Genomic DNA, 18,512 nt, shown 5'->3' on the forward strand with positions numbered 1-18,512 from the left:
TTAAAAAACTGCTGGCTAGGTTGAACTGTGACAAGAGTTTACCGAAGATTTAACGCACTAGTTGTTTATTTATACAAATTATTGTTATAGATGGATTTTAAATTTATTAAAAGAAATAAAATAAGTGTAATACTACTAAATTCAGTAAAAAGTGAAATGAATATTTCTCTCAAACGTTACGTGATAGAATGTTTCTGAAAACAGATTTGAATTCAGGGGATAAAAATTTACAACACAAATTTTCGTTCAAGAAGCAGAAAAAACTTGAAATTTGTTCCACAGTATTATAGAATGTTCCAACGAACGAACAGTTCGTTATTGAATTCAATATATATGGGTTGTCTCGGATTTTAATGTTGATTCCGGATTCGGATTAAGCATCGTTAGAGGATCACAAACTTAAGGAATTGTCGCGATCGGCCGTCGAGTTCACCTCAAAATGGCCGCCAAAATTAAAATATTGTAATAATCATTACGTAATAACGGTATAAGCTATCAAGTTGATTTAAACGCACTAATCTACGGTTTACTAAAATGGATAAAATATATAAGTTATCAAGTTTGTAAATAAAGTATAAAATGGCGAAAAGACAAACGTTTTAATACTTGAAAAAAGCCATAAAAAATCGCTAACACACGAGATAAATAACTTATATTAACTTAGCGTGTGTAGAACCCCAGTAGAGATTTATTAAAACCATCAACTCATTGGCGCCAACTCATTTGGAGGTTTTTAAAAAAACCTCCAAATGAGTTGGCGATTGGCAATTATAACCTCAGAAAATCAATTTAAAACAGAAAAACGTGTAACTTCTCGATTGTTAACAGATATTGAAAAGGAACCAACGTCGCAGTGAATATATTATGATTAACATAATACTTTATATGAATAGTGATGACCAAAGAGAACTTTAAAACATAAAAATAATCCCTAAACACTTACGTAACCTTAATAAACAATAATAACATTATTCGACGAATTACATTATAATGACAAATATTAAATATTATGTTATATATATATTTTCACACTACGCAGCGGAGGGTTTTTAAGCCGGCCACCACAAGTCTCCATATCTCATTTCGCTAGATTATTGCTTATGAGGTCGGATGAAAAGCAAGGTTTATAAACTCAAAAGTCAAAACGCGACACGAATTGACGACTTTTAAATACTGCCCTCGTCATAAAGGAACGTGAAGATGTTCTGAGACGAGAAACAGAAGAACTTGAGAACGAGTTATTACGAAGCACATCGATTTTAATAACAAAGTTTAATTTATTTTCTATTTTCAGTATATTTATAAATCGGTTTTAATAAACTGAATACTGATAATTTAAATATAATTATTATTTAGAACCGTCAACATTTCTGTCACGTTTTGTGGTTTTATTAAAGTATAAAATTCTCAGTTTTACTTATTTTTATCGATTTAATTCATATAAAGTAATCTCACAATAAATTATCTACAAAATCATCAGCGATTTAAATTAAACAAAATTTAACTAGATTATTTTACGCTAAACCTTAAGCAGATTAGAGATACAATTCTAACAATTTAAAAACTATTTTCAAATAACAAAAAATCTTTCGGGAGCCGTAAATCGAAAAAAAAACATTTCCGGATCTATGTTTATCATGACCTTTTTTCTTACTTTTCGCTCTAGAATCACTTTCCGAAATAGTGGCCTTTATTGTTGGTACAACCTATGTATAAATATAATGTATATACAACCATATAAACGAAATGAAAATTGTCTAAACGCGCGCGCAAGCACACAATACAAATAACAAAAATATGCAATATATTTACATATTCGTGTGTAGTGGTATCACGACTGATTAACTTAAAATATATATTATCTATTATAATTAACTAGCTGACGTCTAAGAGATGATATAAATAAATATACCAAGGTGACAGCATATTGATACGTTGCCACTCATCTCATTACAAGTGAATTACGCAATAAATTTAGTGCACGGTAACAAAATACCAATAAGAATAACCTATTTATTGATAACAGGATTAGTAATTTTTAATAATCACAACTATATTAATAACAATCTAATACTCGTGTAAAAAATGTACTCTATATGGTGGATAAAGGCAAATCTACAAAAATACTGATAACATGACAATAATGATGATGATGATGACAACTATATAGAAAAACCCATTTTTTGGTAAATAAAAATTATCAATCTTATGCTCACATTTATACCTTTACAATTTGTCTAAATCGGAGATAGTTCAAAATCATGTCATGAGGCTCATTACAAAAGTCGTTAAAAAACAGAGATCCTGCCAACACTGGCAGCTAACTACCCAACATTCACATTAGCAAATGAGACTAGCACTTATTCGGCACAAAAACTGCTCAGGCTTCTGATATTCGATCGTTATTCAACTTCTGATTTATCAGTGTAATTATAAACTCGCTACAGTCTACAAACAAAGAAAAATTTCATTCAAAACATCGATATGAAAAGAAAGTCATACACTAGTGTACCCCCAGGTAGAAAGAAATATTTAATAAAACCAGGATCATTAATTAAAAATGTTCAAATTTATAGTACAATTGTTGCACAATTAATTGGTTGACTAGTATTATAACTTTTCTCCTGCTTAATCTCGTGACATTCGTCTACTTAAACTACATGAAAGCATTAACAAATAGGCAGTAAGTTTAGATGTCCTTACAACCACTTCATTAGATATAATAAATTACTCAACACCCAAACAAAAACGCTTCCATGTCTGTCCTGACTGCTCACTAGCGAAGACGTTAGTAACGAGTGTCTTCAGGGAATTTTGTTGTTTTCTATAACAGTCGATGAAAATAACCTTCGATCGGTAACTCGCAGGCTATAATTGTTTCGATCAGCATTGAGGAAAAGGACTTGGTTCTTCATCCGAGCGATTCCATCCGCTTCAGGATCATCAGGAACTAAATAAAGGAAATAAATTCTTCCAACACTTCCATAATTACAAAAGGAACGGCGTCGGCTACCCATTGTGTAACATGGTGTACAAAAAAATATATGGATATGAAATGGCAGATACTCTAGCGATGAGAAACAAATCGTTTTAGTGGAAAACTGAAAATTTATCCTAATATTTCATCAAAAGTATGTTAATAATAAATTATACAAACTAAGTTGTGCAAGTAAACAAATTATTTCAATTCATTAACTGTTCTGTAAAAAAAATAAGAGAAAGAAAAAGTTACTAAACAAAATAGTCGATGACGTTTGTAAAACTTTGCCAGAACCAAAAATAATTTTCCTGTATTAGTGATATTTTACGTACTATTTCCAGGGCCTACTTGTCTACCGGCTATCACTGACTGATTGTGTCAACTTTTGTTTCTAAAGGTGTTCCAAAGGAAAACTGTAAAAAATAAATCTAGCAATAGCCAAAGCAAAATTTATTCTTTAATAATTCGCTACGAAACACAGAATATTGTGCAACAGAATGAGAACAGTTTTGGACAAACGGTACATTAGAGTTGAAATGCAAGAGAGAAGAGTATCTTACGTGCAGCCGTTGAGAGGCAGAATGGGAACGGTGGGTGACGCACGGGTAAGGAATGGTTTAGTCTGCTAACAGCGACGAGTCAGGTTGGAAACTTGCCTTCCCCACCTATGTTTACGAAAGATTGCAGTCGCCACAACGGGAAAAGTTAATGAAAAATCGTTGTAACGGTAAATACAATGTACCACTTAACACCTAGCAAGCAAGCAAAAGTTTAAAATAGAAAACTAATCTACCCAAAGTGTCACAAAAATTCAATGTCAAAAGGTCGAATAAAACAGGATCATCGCTCCGCTCGATCAGTAACCAAACTCGCTATGGTAAAAAAAAAAAAAATGTAATTCCAACTTCGATACAGGTGGAATTTTGTCTTTCACCAAACTATGTGTAATATCTTTAGTTTAATACATACAAAATTTCGATTAACAAGATGGAAAAGGATTATAAGGACAGGAAAATCTTCATTAAAACTGCAGGCGATCACAACTAATTGTTAAAATAAAAACAAAATATTATAGTCGCTTTAAATAAGCACAGAAAAAACTAGATTCAACTATACTGTACTAATGAGTAACACTGATTGGTGCTAAACAACGAATAACAGCAACAGATGTATGATAAATCACAAAAAAAAACTGTAAAGTAGCACATTACATTAATTAAAACAAAATCATGAAGCGGGACACTGACGCTAGTCTGCAACAGTTTACTCTTCCCTGTCTGGTGTTAAAAAATCTGACGCTTTGCATTAATTAAAAGATTAAAATAAAATACAACATTTTTACTAAACAAAGCAATAAATGTATGTACGGTCCCAATTAGTAGCGATTATTGAAATACATTTTAAAGGCCGTCCGGCTGACACTAATTCCGCTATCTGAAAACAACAGCAGAGAGCATGCACGCACTCGCATGTGTGTGTCGTGCAGTCGCGATGTTAATACCAGAGTGAGGGAGACCCCTGAACGATGAGAAATGGAAAAACAAGATTAGTATTAGTGAAGGGTGAAGTACCACAGTAGAAGGAGGTAGAGACGGACGGAATGGCAGGTGGGAGGTAACCGTTTGGAAGAGAAAGGAAAGGTACCGAACGAGGGTTGTCGAGAAGGGGGTACGGGTACGGAGGAAAAGGCATTTGTCACGAGAGCAGGATGGTTTAATTAAACAAAACCGTGCAACGGCAGCCGACCCGACCCGGAACAACATAACAGAGTAAAGCGATGTGGTGCGATGAGGAATAGCAAGAGAGGGTTATTACCATGCTATGAATCAATAAGCAAGAGACGCAGTCGGAAGAGGAAAGATAAAATTGTGGATCGTGGACGACCGAAACTAGTTAAGTTAATCGCCTTCGTACAAGAGGCTATATAATAACTACCAATTTAACTCCACAAATCATCCCACAAAGTTTACCGTTTATTTAAAACTAGTTTCCTTCATTATTGAAATACGTCCCGCTGATTAATCACGTTATATTTTTACCAATAAGTTTGTAGTTTAATTATTCGGCTGCCATTTTTTGAGCATTAACTGAAAAACTATAAAACTTGATGAACTTGAAATTCGGCTTGAACACTAGTATAATAATAAAAACTAGTACAATTACGAGATTCATATATAAAAAGAAAATGTAAATTAAAATAGCTGCAGCAATGCCGAAGAAAATCGTCCATTTATTGAACACTAGACGGTCAGGGGGGAGCTACCTGGACCCCCGTTGTGTTTGTTATCCTCTGGTTTTGAGAATAATACTGATAAATAACAATAAAACCCCAAAAGGTCTCCTCCCTCCAACGTTTCTCTCGTTCTTGACATAGAAGCTCTGTTACGCTCTTGCTGTAGACGAACATATCCTTGGTTCCACTTTCCATTACTCTAGAGTACACTTTATCACAGGAACGAGTACAAGTAGGGAGCTGAAAATCGGATTTTTGTAAAACGCAGTATACTATATTCGTCGAAAAACGAAATCAAAAACAATATTAGATCATCGTCCAAGAGAGAATGAGGGCTAAGGGCCTCGATTTACAGCTAAACTTTCCCTGGGAAACACAAATGTAACCTGAAAAATTGAAAGCAATCGGTTGGTCGCTTCTCCCGTGTTGCTGTTGCAAACGGACACAACTGCCACTAAATTTTGCACCTGTATATTATATTATTTAGTTTCTTAGTAAAATATAACGTTGTCGACATAAACCGCTGACTAATACAACGGTACAACCGGCACAAGCAACAGTCGTTCATTGGTAGGTAGTCGCGTAGCATTTTAAGCGGCACTATTGTATATGGCCTGTGTTAATGAAAATATAATCTCCAGCATAATAGTTGTTTTCGATTTCTACAGGCGTTTAAAAACATCAATATATCAAATTATGCTATTTTTCAACTCTAAGTAGACTGCAACGCACGTCATTTTTATCCTAGATTTTAGTAGTAGGTGGGTGAACTATTTTAAAAGATAAAAGGTTTCCCTATATTGCAACAGCCTGAAAACGATAAATATCAAAGAAAACAATTAAGATGTAGAAGTAAATATACTAATTATTAAAGGTAATATTTGTTTTAGATAAAACTATAAATAATCTCTGGATATGAATTATAAAATTGAAAATGTCACCACGCAAATTTTATTTACGGAAAAACTAAACAGAAACATACAAATTAACTCGTTATGTTAATTACCTTACATAACATTAGCTGAGATTCAATAAGGGGGGGGGGGGGGAATATACATAAAACAATATAAAATCCGCCGTCTTAAAATCCAATAGCAGAAAGCTACCGGAGAATAATCACCCGCCATAATAGAATACATTAAAAAGCGACTCCCGCATGCCTCTACGGTTATTAAACAGGCAAGGTCGAGAAAGAGTTAAAGAATAGTAAACGAGTAAATAAAATCATCATAAAATGGTGAGAGGTGAGCGGGGAATTAACGTTTACGGAAAAGAGCAGCAGCACCATTACAACTCCCCCTTCTACTTGAACAGCGTAAAAAACCAACTTTACAAACGTTAGGGCGTTACTCTTTTTGTTAACTTGCATAGTCCTATACAGCAATACTTAGCAAACAAACACAGACTCATCCCGTACACGAAGAATACTATAGGAGTAGCGGCCGTTAACGAGTGCCACCAGTCGGTTTATAGACATTTACATGAAAAATTCAAAGTTAAAATCGATCCCCATTCGAAGAATATGTACAGATAAATTAATTTTGATTTAAACAATGTTTAAGAGACCTAACCGATTCGGCAAACATTAAATAATTACTTTTATTTTTACTTTTTTAATCCGACTAAATTCGAAATTCGGGTGCGAAAACAAAGTACTTCGATTACTGAAACTTTGAAGGATGCAAATTGCCGACTCAAGAGATTAAGGAACGTCCAAAAAAATATATTATCAAAAGTTGATGGAGAAAAGTTTAATTCAAATAATTATTAAATTACACTTTTTTTTAAATTATAAACAGCTTTTTGGATTTGTAGAAATAAATAAGCGACTAGGCACTTTAAATAATTAAGATTATAAACAAGTTAAGATTAGATTATCGTCCGTTCTACCACTACAATAATTTCCTCAATTTTGATTTACAATTTCTTGTAATTTACGAATCCCGTTCATTTATGAAAAAATTGGCGATTAAGTAATCGCACAAAGGAAAAATAATATTTATTGCTGTACAATAACATATTCTTGCAACAGAGCTTCAACACGATGTTGTTAATCTACTACCATGATACAAAAATCGCTTCTACCTTCCAACAGTTCACTCGGCTCTCCAACGTCTCTTTGAGTCTTAATCCCAAAAAGATATAAATTATTTAATGTTACCGGCTTAGTGAACCTCTTTGTAATACCCTTTTTCTGTGGAATTTTGTCCAGTAGTGTATGGTTAACAGTCACCGAATAAATCACCAATAACCCCAGTAATATACCTATTTTTTAAGAAAAAATAAATCAAAAATTTAATTTCTTATTACAGCAATAACCTGTATCGAAAAATCCAAGAAAACCGATTATGTTAGAAGAAAATGACAAAACCTTTTTTTTTAATTTTAAGAATCTGGTAATAATAAATAAAATAGATGCCAACTAAGAATTATCACAATAAATAAAAAAATTAAAAAAAACAAATACAACATACGGAAAATTCTGCACTGATGAAAATTGGAACTAGAGAAAGACTCAAACTGGAAGTAGGAAAAAATTACAAAGCCATTTTCAAAGTTACGGACAGTAAAGAGAAACTGAAAAGGCTTAAGAGGCTCGCAAAGGGTGGTTTGATCGACTGAAAAGACGAGTCGGATAACAACATTAAAATAATATATGAATCTGCACGTGTTTGGACGTTACAGGCTACTCTAATCCAGTTAAGTAGCAAACCAGCGTCATAGAGTACATATCTTAAAAAACCGCCTCCTTTTAAGGCCGCAAAAAAGAGCGTACAGTAGTTTAACGCAATACAGAAAAAATTATTTAATTAAAATAATTTAACCAAAAAATACACGAATTAAAATTATGTGCTCGATTTGTGAACGTTATATATATATATATATATATATATATATATATATATATATATACATAGTCCCCGAATGGCTTCAGTGGCACGTAATTCATAACCTTGCGGCGGCCCTGACAAGGGACGGTTTTCAGCGCTAGCTGTTAGGTCCGGAAGCTGGTCTCCGGCGAAGTCGGGGAATTGAGGTTCGTCCATTGAAGGTCGACCGGGCTTTTCCTCAGCGGCAGTTGGGTCCCCACTACAACGTGGCGTGGTGGCCCCCAGAGCCCCGCAGTGTAGGGTCGGCGTCGGTCGTCTTCCGCGGGCACGGCGGTTCTCCCCGAGCAATTCCACGCTGGCCCGGTTCTTGCTGCTGAGTCCGGCGAGCTGCATCCGCGTCCAGCGGCTCCCTCGGCAGGCCGGCCAGGGCTGCTGCTCCGGCGGGGATGTTGGCATCCGCCTGGAGGTCCGACGTTGAGCCGGCCAGGGAAATTCTTCTTCCAACTTCTTCTTCAGGTAGTGGTCGACGATGAATTGCATTCACTCTCGTGGTGAAAGTTCTTTTATTGGTGCCTGAGAGTGGTGGGGCAGCAGTGCCGCTACGGTGGGAGTGAAGCTTGTATCAACGCGTCCGTATACTGTGTGCCCCGCTCAAATCGTTGCTACCATTATCACCCGCCGATATTAAATTAAGCATATACAAATCGTAACTATATATATTTAACTTACAAACATAACAATTTCTACAATATTATGTCAATAACATTACTCGTATTAACGATATTATGTATGTTGCCTTTTTCACAAATCACGGTGGGTCAGCCATTCCAATGCTTAGCGGGTAAGATAATGGATGTCTTGTAGCGAGCCTCTTAAACATACATTTGGACAAACCAGGACTAGGTGGGCGATCGTTTGCTCTTCAGTTCCACATCGGTTGCATCATGGGCTATCCGCAGCTCCCCATTGCGTCAGACTCTTATTGCAGATACCATGATTTGCGCGAATCCTATTGATGTTGCACCTCTGAAAAGAGTACCCTCAGAGTTGTATCTATCACAAAATTGGAAATAAGTGATATTCTGACCTTGCTATAGTAAAGTCCAGTAATCCCTTCTGCTTATGTCGTTGACCCGATTGGCAGCTGCTACAGGTAGATGTCTGGATTTGTCTCGGGTGCTGCTGTTTGAGAAACTCTATATCGGCATGAATAGGTAGAGATGGGTTAGCATTATACAGAGGGGTGCAAAAAAAGTACTCATTGTTAAAATGAGTACATTCGACAAATCTTACTTGACATGACAATTTTTGGCACTGAGGGAGGGTTATGGTGTGTGTTCGAAATGACCACCAGCAGCTTCTATAGAATGCCCATGGCGCCGAACTGCACACCGAACTACAGCTGTTACTGATCAGGCATCAAATGATTCTTTCACGTAATTTGTCGATTGTTGCTTGTTTTTGTCGATACACGTCATTCTTGACGGTCTCCCAAAGGTAGAAATCCATAGGTGTCAAATCAGGAGACCGAGATGGATACTCAACACCACCTCTTCGACGCATCCACCGTCCGAGTAGTTTTATCGAGGTTCAACCTGACATCTCGATGGTAGTGAGGCGGGCTCCGTCTTGTTACACGTAAAAAACGTTCATGACCATACAGGCTTTGGATGGCAAGCAAATTCCTTGACTGAAGCTTATCAAGATACTCCTCACCATTTACGGTACCCTCGAAGATAAAGGGACCAATCAAACCACGCACTGATAAACCACACCACACAGCAACCCCCGGTAGACTCACTGCTCTGTCCACATGAGCATGAGGATTTTCAGGAGCCCAGTAGACACAACTGTGGCGGTTCACAGTACCGTTAAGTTTGAATTGCGCCTCGTCAATACACACAAACGTCCCTGCATATTCCTCACCCTCGCCAACCATGTGCTGAAATGAATCACAGTACTCCATCCTTCGATGTGGGTCTCCTCATTCATCACGTGTAGCAGTCTTGGAATGTACACTTTCCACTCTTCAGAATGCGTCTTATTCTCGACCGTCTCTCACCACTTTCGCGCGCTCCTGATTTATTGATTTTTGCGGTAATCGGTTGAAATGCTCCAACACCGCAGCACTGGACGCCGGACTTGTAGCTGTTCGTGGTCGGCCGGATCTTTTCCTTATCGCGAATGGGGGCAATTGTTCGACGTGTAGGTGGTGCTGGTCCAAACTCTCTCTGCCACTGCCGTTGTACCTCGTGAATGATCTTGTACTTCCAGTACCACTTCAGTACAGACTTGCATTCAATAAACTATAAGTGAACCTCAGCCACTGTTGTCACTCGACGACTGTCTTCTGCTGTACTGGCTAAAATGAGTGAGTGCCTCGTTCCACTACCAACCATCCGCGCATATGCGGCATAAATTGCTAGCTCCGCCTAATACGACAAATTTAATACCTTACACTACAGTACGTTAGATTTGCGAGTGTTAAGTCTTTTTGTTTAGATATTATTTAATTACAAATTGAGTACTTTTTTTTGACCCATCTGTATTTTTCAAACTGTGAATTGAGGATTGCAATTTAAAAACCAAATCAAAACAAACTAAAATGTTAAAACAAAAAAAAACTTAAACTACAATGTTAAGAAACAACATACGCTGTAAAAAAATCTAAAATCACTATCAAAAAGTATGTAAAAATTAGCACCCCGGAGAAACAAAAAACCAAGTGGTCCAAAACTTCATTATTGCTCAGGATTTGACGAAAACTATTAGGCAATTTAAATTTACGACAAAAGGCCGCATAACGTATGCATTCCACAAGAATGTGTCGCACAGTCAAGCGGTTGTTGCATCGCATCATACTACTGCGTTTACTGCTGACATCAGATACACGTGAGTAAATCTCGTATGTCCTACCCGGAATCGGTAGAGAACCACTTCCTCAAGACGAATTTTCCTGTATGAGGAGACTCACGGCAACACGGAACCTTTAATGTGCCCAGAGTTTGTTATCTACCACAGCCGTCCACTCATCTTGCCACTTTGCGCGAAGAGTGATTTTTACACAGTTAATAAAGTCGGATGTAGTAACACGGGTAGTGAAAGATGGTTGACTACATGCGTCTTTAGCAGCGGAATCTGCACGTTCAATACCCAGAATCCCCACGTGGCTAGGGGTCCAGCAGAAACTCAGTTGTGTGTTGCGATAGTTCAACTTGACAATTGCATTGTAGATTTCGGTGACGATAGAATACCTGGAATGAAATTTTCTAAGGGATACGAGTCGCTACAAATAAGGATATGACGATACTAGACCAGTCGTCTAGTTTTTTTTTGGGGGGGCGATATTACTCAGCAATGGTAGTCACTGAAGAGGAGTTGTTCCAGGTATGGTTCGCATTGCCTGTTTCAGCTTCTGAATCCGGCTGGCTCTAGATTAAACTTTAGCCAATAATTTTTCAGGGTGTTGTTTAAAAGTAAATGTTCTGTCAAACGTGATACAGAGGTAAATCGGTGTGGGTTAGTTTCAGTACGATGGCTCCATAGTTAACGGCATTAGTTCGTTGAGTTGTCCTGTTAAGATGGGACGCCGTGACTTCAGTTTTATTTGAATTCGGCTGGAGTCTCCATTTTTTGAAATATTTACTGACTGTGCCAAGGTCTAGTCAGTAGAGCCTCAATTTGGGCTAATTTCGATGTTTGGGTTCAGATGGTAATATAGTCTGGATACATGAATTTTCGAGATGTAGTTGGTGGTATATCGGAGATATAAATAAATAGATATTAAACAATAGAGGTGCCAGTACATATCCTTGTGTTAGGTCATTTTGTAGGCTGTGTAAAATGCTTGGCTTTTCGTTGAGATGTACTTGGAAAAGTCTACCACTCAGCATCTCATTCGGTATGAAACGAATTGCACGGAACAAGCTGGTACACCTTGAGTAGTAGTCCTTTCCAGGCTGTATCATAGGTTGAACTTAATTAAGATCAATAAACACAGCAGATGTTTTATGCCTTTGTTGAATTCCTTTCTCTATGTAGGTTATAAGCGAAAGGACCTGATCGCAGCAACTTCTTCCTGGCTAAAACTAGCCTGCTCCATTGGTATACCATTACTGACAATGAGTGTTAAAACGCTATATTAGTGCTAAAATAGTATTCTTTCTAAAATCTTCCAACATACGCTTAAAAGTGCTATTGGTCTGTAGCTTTCGGGTTGAACGATGTCCTTCCCTGGCTTAGGAGTGGTAATTATTTTACTTTTCTTGAAAAATTTTGGTAACTTACCCCTTAGCAGGATATCATTATAAGCATTTAAAAGCCACTGTTTCGTGTTTGTAACAGTGTGTTTAATACACTCAGGATATGTGCTGTCTAATCAGCAGCTTTTCTTCAGTTTGTTAAATTGATTGCAGCATTGAATTCTTCCATTATGATATGGCCCATAATGGGGAGAAGCTGTTGATAACTACGAATTTCGCCAATTGCACACCTCATTTCTTTCTTGTGTGTCTTACCAATAATGGAATTCGATAGGTTCTTAATTCTTTTGGCTACGGCTTCTGGCTACAGAAATTTTACAATAATTAAATTATAGCGTCAAAATTTTGGTTGTTCGATCTTTCCCATTACTTAACGTTTTGTAGCCCCCCCCCCCCCAGAATCTACAAAAACAAATAACTTAAGTACTATTATGTATGTATGATTATTAGCGGTCAATTTGTTTCTGTAGAAGTGTAAACGTGCAATCAGAAAATTTAATACGGTGACCGCAGAATTGATGTCGCTAAATTTTTTTATGAAAATCAAAAGGAGTTGTGGTAGTTTCCCTTTAATCTGCGAATACTATCTCTACCAGCTGGCAATTCAACGAAAAGTTTAATAGGACACTGTTATAAAATTAAATAAATCGCATCTCCCCTTGTTCACAAATCAAAGTAAAAACTTTATTTAAATGTTCAGGGTGTCTTTATCTTTTTTAATCTTAAAGCAGCAACAAATATACAGTATTGTGTAGTAATAATACAATATGTAGTTTAGCTATTCGACAATTTTCTCCTTTTCCTTTAGGTTTCATAACTGTGGTTCAGAATACTGTAATTCAGACAAGTTTTCAAGAACATAGGCTTAACTACAGCAGGAAAACTTTATAACCACGTAGACATCTTATAATAAAATGAAACAATTCAATTATTTTCCAAAGTAAAAGGGTTTTTTCGTATATATAAAACCGGTTCTATTCAAATACAAATACGTGACTTTCTAAATTTCAAGTCGACACGAAACTTGCCGCCACGATTCTTGTAATATTTGCACGTGTAAATTAAAAAAAATAATAATTACATCTGGTAAAAAAAAAAGTAAATATGTAAACGGACAGAAGGACGAAGTAAATTACAAAAAATAAAGGCGCGCGCGCGTACATTGTTAAATAAAATGGCTTACAGAATAAAGGGTGCATATGTAAAAGTCAGCAAGTAGCACACCACCACAAGCAACGTCACACTGCGGGTGGGGACCAACAGTAGACTTCTTGTCTTCTATATCGGTAACATTCAAGTAAATATTCCGTCGGAATAGTGAAATATTTATAGAATTTTAAAAGCTTTTCAGTTACATTATTATCGTACAATGATGCTTTCTGCCATATTTAGAATTTTTGTCTTGTCATCCGTCCGTTACGCTATAACATAATAACCCTGATTCAATTGCAATGAAACTTTCACCAATGGAAAGTCTAATATTATCAGAAAGAACGAGAATTTCGATCTTTCAAGAAAATGATTGTCTCATTTTCTTATTCTATTTTTCATAATTATATGTATATATATATTTTTTTTACATAATAAAGTTCAAACAATTGTCAACTATTTCTAATTCTTTTGAAAAGAGAACAATTTCTGTTTACACCGTATGCGAAGAAACCTTGCAGGAGCGAAAATCAAAATCGACGATTTTCAATATTTCAATAAACGGTTTTGTAATCTCAGACAGGGTCTTTGTACTCACTCCCAATGGAAAAATTGTTTTATACCATTTTGTCTTCGGCAACAAAGACACAGTTAACAGTTACAACTTTTGAAATATCACCACCATCATCGACTGGCCTATTCATAAGAATTATTTCTTATTACTACTTTCTTACATTTTAGTAAAATTTTTACAGGAACAAATATTAAATCGATAAATATTTATTACGTACGGTGTTGCGTTTGCTTACTTCGAGCAGAAAAATTCTTTCTTCATGGATCTTTTTTCTTTTTACGTAAATTGTAATCGTAGTTCATTGCGTAGAAAATACGTTAACCTAAGCGATTTCATTTCATTAATTAAATATATTTAAAACCAGTTTAAAAACTTTTCGACTCAAATTGACTTTCCAAGCAGTCACTGATAATGAATAATACAAAAAAGTCTAAATGAAAATCGATATTTTGAATTTGTGCAGGCGATGCACAGTAACTTTGACAAGAAAATTAAATTATTAATAGGCACATCTTATGCATTAGCAGTAGCAGTTCATAAAGAGAAACCGCTGAGGTCGTTTCTTCTCTAAATTCTGCAGAGGTTATTTTTTTTATTCTGCAAATACAATTTTCTAAATCGTCACAATAATTACATTTAATTTAATTATACGTCATTTTCTTATTCCGCTTATCAACATAAACAAGTTTTTAAATTAACTACTTATAATAAATAAAATGAAAACAATTTAAATAACAGAGTACGATTTGTTTTTTTAATTAAATTGCGCGTTTCACAATCATTTCATGAAATCAATCAATTTCACAGTTTCAGTTCACAATCAATTTGTCAAGATCTTTTAAGTTTTTGAAGATAAATGTTGATAATAAAATGAAATTTCGAACATTTACAACATAGAAGATCGGGGAACTCGACTCGCTATAATGTTTTTAAAGTAATTTGAAATAATTCAGTTATATTCAACGCAATTTTTGACGCTTGCGATCATAGGTTAGCAACTGATTATCGTAACCGGCTCTTATCATTAAGAGGATACAACACGTGCTGGCTTATCTTTGTATAGTTTAAAGATAACATTACCTCTAACTTAAAAAAAGGTTTTAACAAACCAGTAAATTCAAGGGTAGAACTAGATAAAAAAATAAATTGCAGCAAGCAAATAAAACGAATGGATTTTTCTTTTGGAAAAAACTTAATTCAACCAATACCACTGTTTAACTAGTTATAATCCAGTTTAAGCAAACGAATAACAAGTTATCGTACAACATTTATAATTCTGCGGTATTAGTAACTAATAATACCAGTTGTGGTAACTTTTTCTTTAATAAAACTAGTTTGCAAGGCAACACACACACATGCACACAATGAGAGAGTATTTGTGAGAGGAAGGCAACCTGCAAAAGCAACACAACCTGTCCATGTCTATGTTCGTATATATAACTTACAGTTAGTTACAAGTATCAAGGGACAGCTGGCGCCACAAACCAACGCTACACTTACAACAAGAAATGAACACACACGGACGCGCTTGGATAGAAAGAGGAATGAGAAAGTGTACAAAACACATTGAGGCATGGTCCGTTTAGTCGATTTATAACCACGCCTCTCATTTCTAGGAAACACAAATGTACGTAGTCAGGTATATATTCTAAAAAAGAAATTTGAAAATTATTAGCAAAAGAAAAAGAATCCGTTGCATCCTAAATACATTAGGTAGATGTAGGTATGTATGTCGCTTGATCCGATCAAGAAAATATTACCAAATAACTCACTCGCTTACTAGCATACAAAACTAGTTTTAACCCTCTAACCTTCAAATGCTACCCGAACTAAGAAATGTTGGAAGTACATTTTTCAAGATTCATACAAAATTATTTTTATTTGTAAAATGTCAAGTATAATATATAATTTTAATTAGAATAAGATAAACTACTTTTTTATACAGAATTTTATGTATAACAGCTATGTTCGTTACATATCGAAACTGGATATGTAACGAACATATTACTTTAAGAAGGCCTGCTTGTACTTTGGCGATCGACAGAGTTAACGATAAAGAACGAAACTATTAAGAAAGAAAATCAAAATAAACAGACTAGAAAATTGCGTCCTACTTTTTTTTCAATGAACTCAAGAGACCTCAAAACGTGGAAGATAAAAAACCCAGATTACAAAAATTGTTACACAAACAATACTTTCTTATACAATATTCTTCTTTACATATCCAAAAAAATAAAGAAATCTTCAGACAACTCCCTTTAATTAAAATTTTAAGAAATTAATGAAAAGTAAACTATCTTTTAGAACAACCGGAAGCAAAAGCAATTGAAAAATTTTTTTTTTTGTTTAGATTCTGACATTTATAAGCTGAATTTTAAATACTGAAAATTAATCTTATTTTTGTTGCAGGTTTTCTATAAGTTGTGGCACCTAAAAAGTTAATTCCATTTTACATTTTTATTAAAATGTGGATAAGCTCACAAAATATATCTGTAAACAAGAAACCTGTAGCTGATAAAAATAGCATTTATACAAAATGGAATGAAAGAAACGACATAGAAACACTACCCAACGAGGCTACTAAGGAATGCGGAATACATATTGATTATATTAACGCTAATTTCCCGAATAACTTTCTTGATCCTTAGGAAAATGATATTTTTAATATCAGGCTATCATTTCATTATACCGATGTAATTAATTATATAATCTAAGATAAAAAACTGAAAATACCATAAAACCATCAAAGGTGAAGTACCATAAATTCATCTACTTTTTTTTATTTTAAGGATGTTTTTAAATTCATCAAAATAAATACTATGAACCTAACAAAGAATCCACCATAGAAAAGTCTTAAACATAAAAACAAATTCGTATCAATTTGATTGCTTTTGTAGTTTCTTAGAAATTAAAAAGAAAGGGCAGTGGCAGTATTAACACCATTAAAATTATCACACCAAACACACACACACAGAGTAGTATACTAATAAAGCATTCTCCACTGAGAAAAAGTAATTCGTCATGATTACCAAAAGTTAAACAAACCTGGCATAAATCCAAGTAGAGTAAAATAATACGGTTCAATGTAATACGAAATATTATGAAAGTACTCCAGTAAAAGCATCAACAGGTTGTTGATAATGAACATTATACTATATATATATATCTTACCTCTGCTAAAATAAAATTATCGCAACGGCTGAACGTATCACATAACTACATCACAAAAAATCACAACACACAGTATAACATATCGCGAAAAACACAACGAAACCGAAACCAAAATACGCATTAACAACTCTCCCTCTAGTTATCACCATTACTATCTCTCTCTCTCTCTCTCACACACACACACACACTTATTGATCACCGGCCAAGAAAAGAAAACCTGCTGATCTGTCACCGAGGTCCGCGTCGTTATACGATACCAAGAGAGCCCGCCACAAGCAAACACACATACACACCACCACTTATAACCGACCTAGCGGAAAGAAATCGACCCGAACGGTCAATAGCCCGTTGCGGTCGACAACAAAAACTCCCGCCAGACTTCGCTGGACGCCATCTTGCATGCAACTGACTGCACCCGGCTTCATTCGGAAAGAAAATAACAGAAAATTGATGCCCCCCTCCCATCACACTCCACCACCAGCATTACTATCCCCACCACCCACTATGTAACTAAATAACAAAACACACACACAAGGGCGCGCGTTATTTGCACCGCCTCCGCTCGACTGTTTTATTAATACACTTTCATAATTTAGACCAGAGAACGACAATCCGTTTCCACCAACCTAACTCCCTTCCCTTTATGATCACACACAAACAGTTAACCGGTTGAGAATTATTACCACTAAATTAAATTAAATTAAATTAAAATAAAATCAATCGCTTACTACTCCCGGAATTTATTTATTCCTAATAAATATAGAAAAAATTTTATTTCAAATAAAAATGCGTCGAAATTCCAAAACGGTCAAAAGACTAAATTTAAAACCTATTCGCCGGATATATAAAAACTGAAACGTTTCTACGCACATTTATTTGCATTACAACCTAAGTTGTTTCTATTGTGTGCACATCGACATAATTATAATCCAAGAAAAAGAAATATCATACCCGACTTACAAAAAAAGTATGGTTACGTGTATCAATATAAAAAAACGTTTCCCGCTAACATGGCGTTAGTCTAGTAAAAAAAAACAACAAATATTTAGTTTATTTCACAAAAAAGTACAATTTCTGAAGCAATTATTTTATCGGCAATTACATTTAATTTTAATTTAAATAAACAAGCACATATTTCTGCTTTCACCTTCTTAAAAATGAATTGTAAACCTATTTAGCTTTCAACACTACTCTTTACTTAAAGAATATCTATTCTTTATCCTTTTGGTGGTGCCCATGTTTTGAAGCCCAAGTGTTATTATCTCCATATAAATATTTTTAACAATTATCTGGATCGATGCTTGTTATAAGC

General features: G+C 35.2%; 1 protein-coding gene across 10 annotated transcripts in view; it reads right to left on the reverse strand.

The window, feature by feature from the left end:
• The window catches only part of CtBP (C-terminal binding protein), a 284,561-nt gene that overhangs the window by 235,917 nt on the left and 30,132 nt on the right, over positions 1–18,512 (reverse strand). For 6 of the 10 annotated variants that reach the window (XM_075367884.1, XM_075367880.1, XM_075367885.1 and 3 more), the window contains exon 1: positions 17,201–17,623. The exons of 2 other annotated variants lie outside the window; for them this stretch is intronic. The gene's annotated coding sequence lies outside the window, so the exon portion shown is untranslated. Of the gene's footprint in view, positions 1–17,200; positions 17,625–18,512 lie in introns of those variants that run through there. 2 more of the 10 variants (XM_075367882.1, XM_075367886.1) reach the window with 2 other exon arrangements.

Source organism: Lycorma delicatula, chromosome 1 (genome assembly GCF_047948215.1).
Source record: "Lycorma delicatula isolate Av1 chromosome 1, ASM4794821v1, whole genome shotgun sequence".
Classification (NCBI taxonomy): domain Eukaryota; kingdom Metazoa; phylum Arthropoda; class Insecta; order Hemiptera; family Fulgoridae; genus Lycorma; species Lycorma delicatula.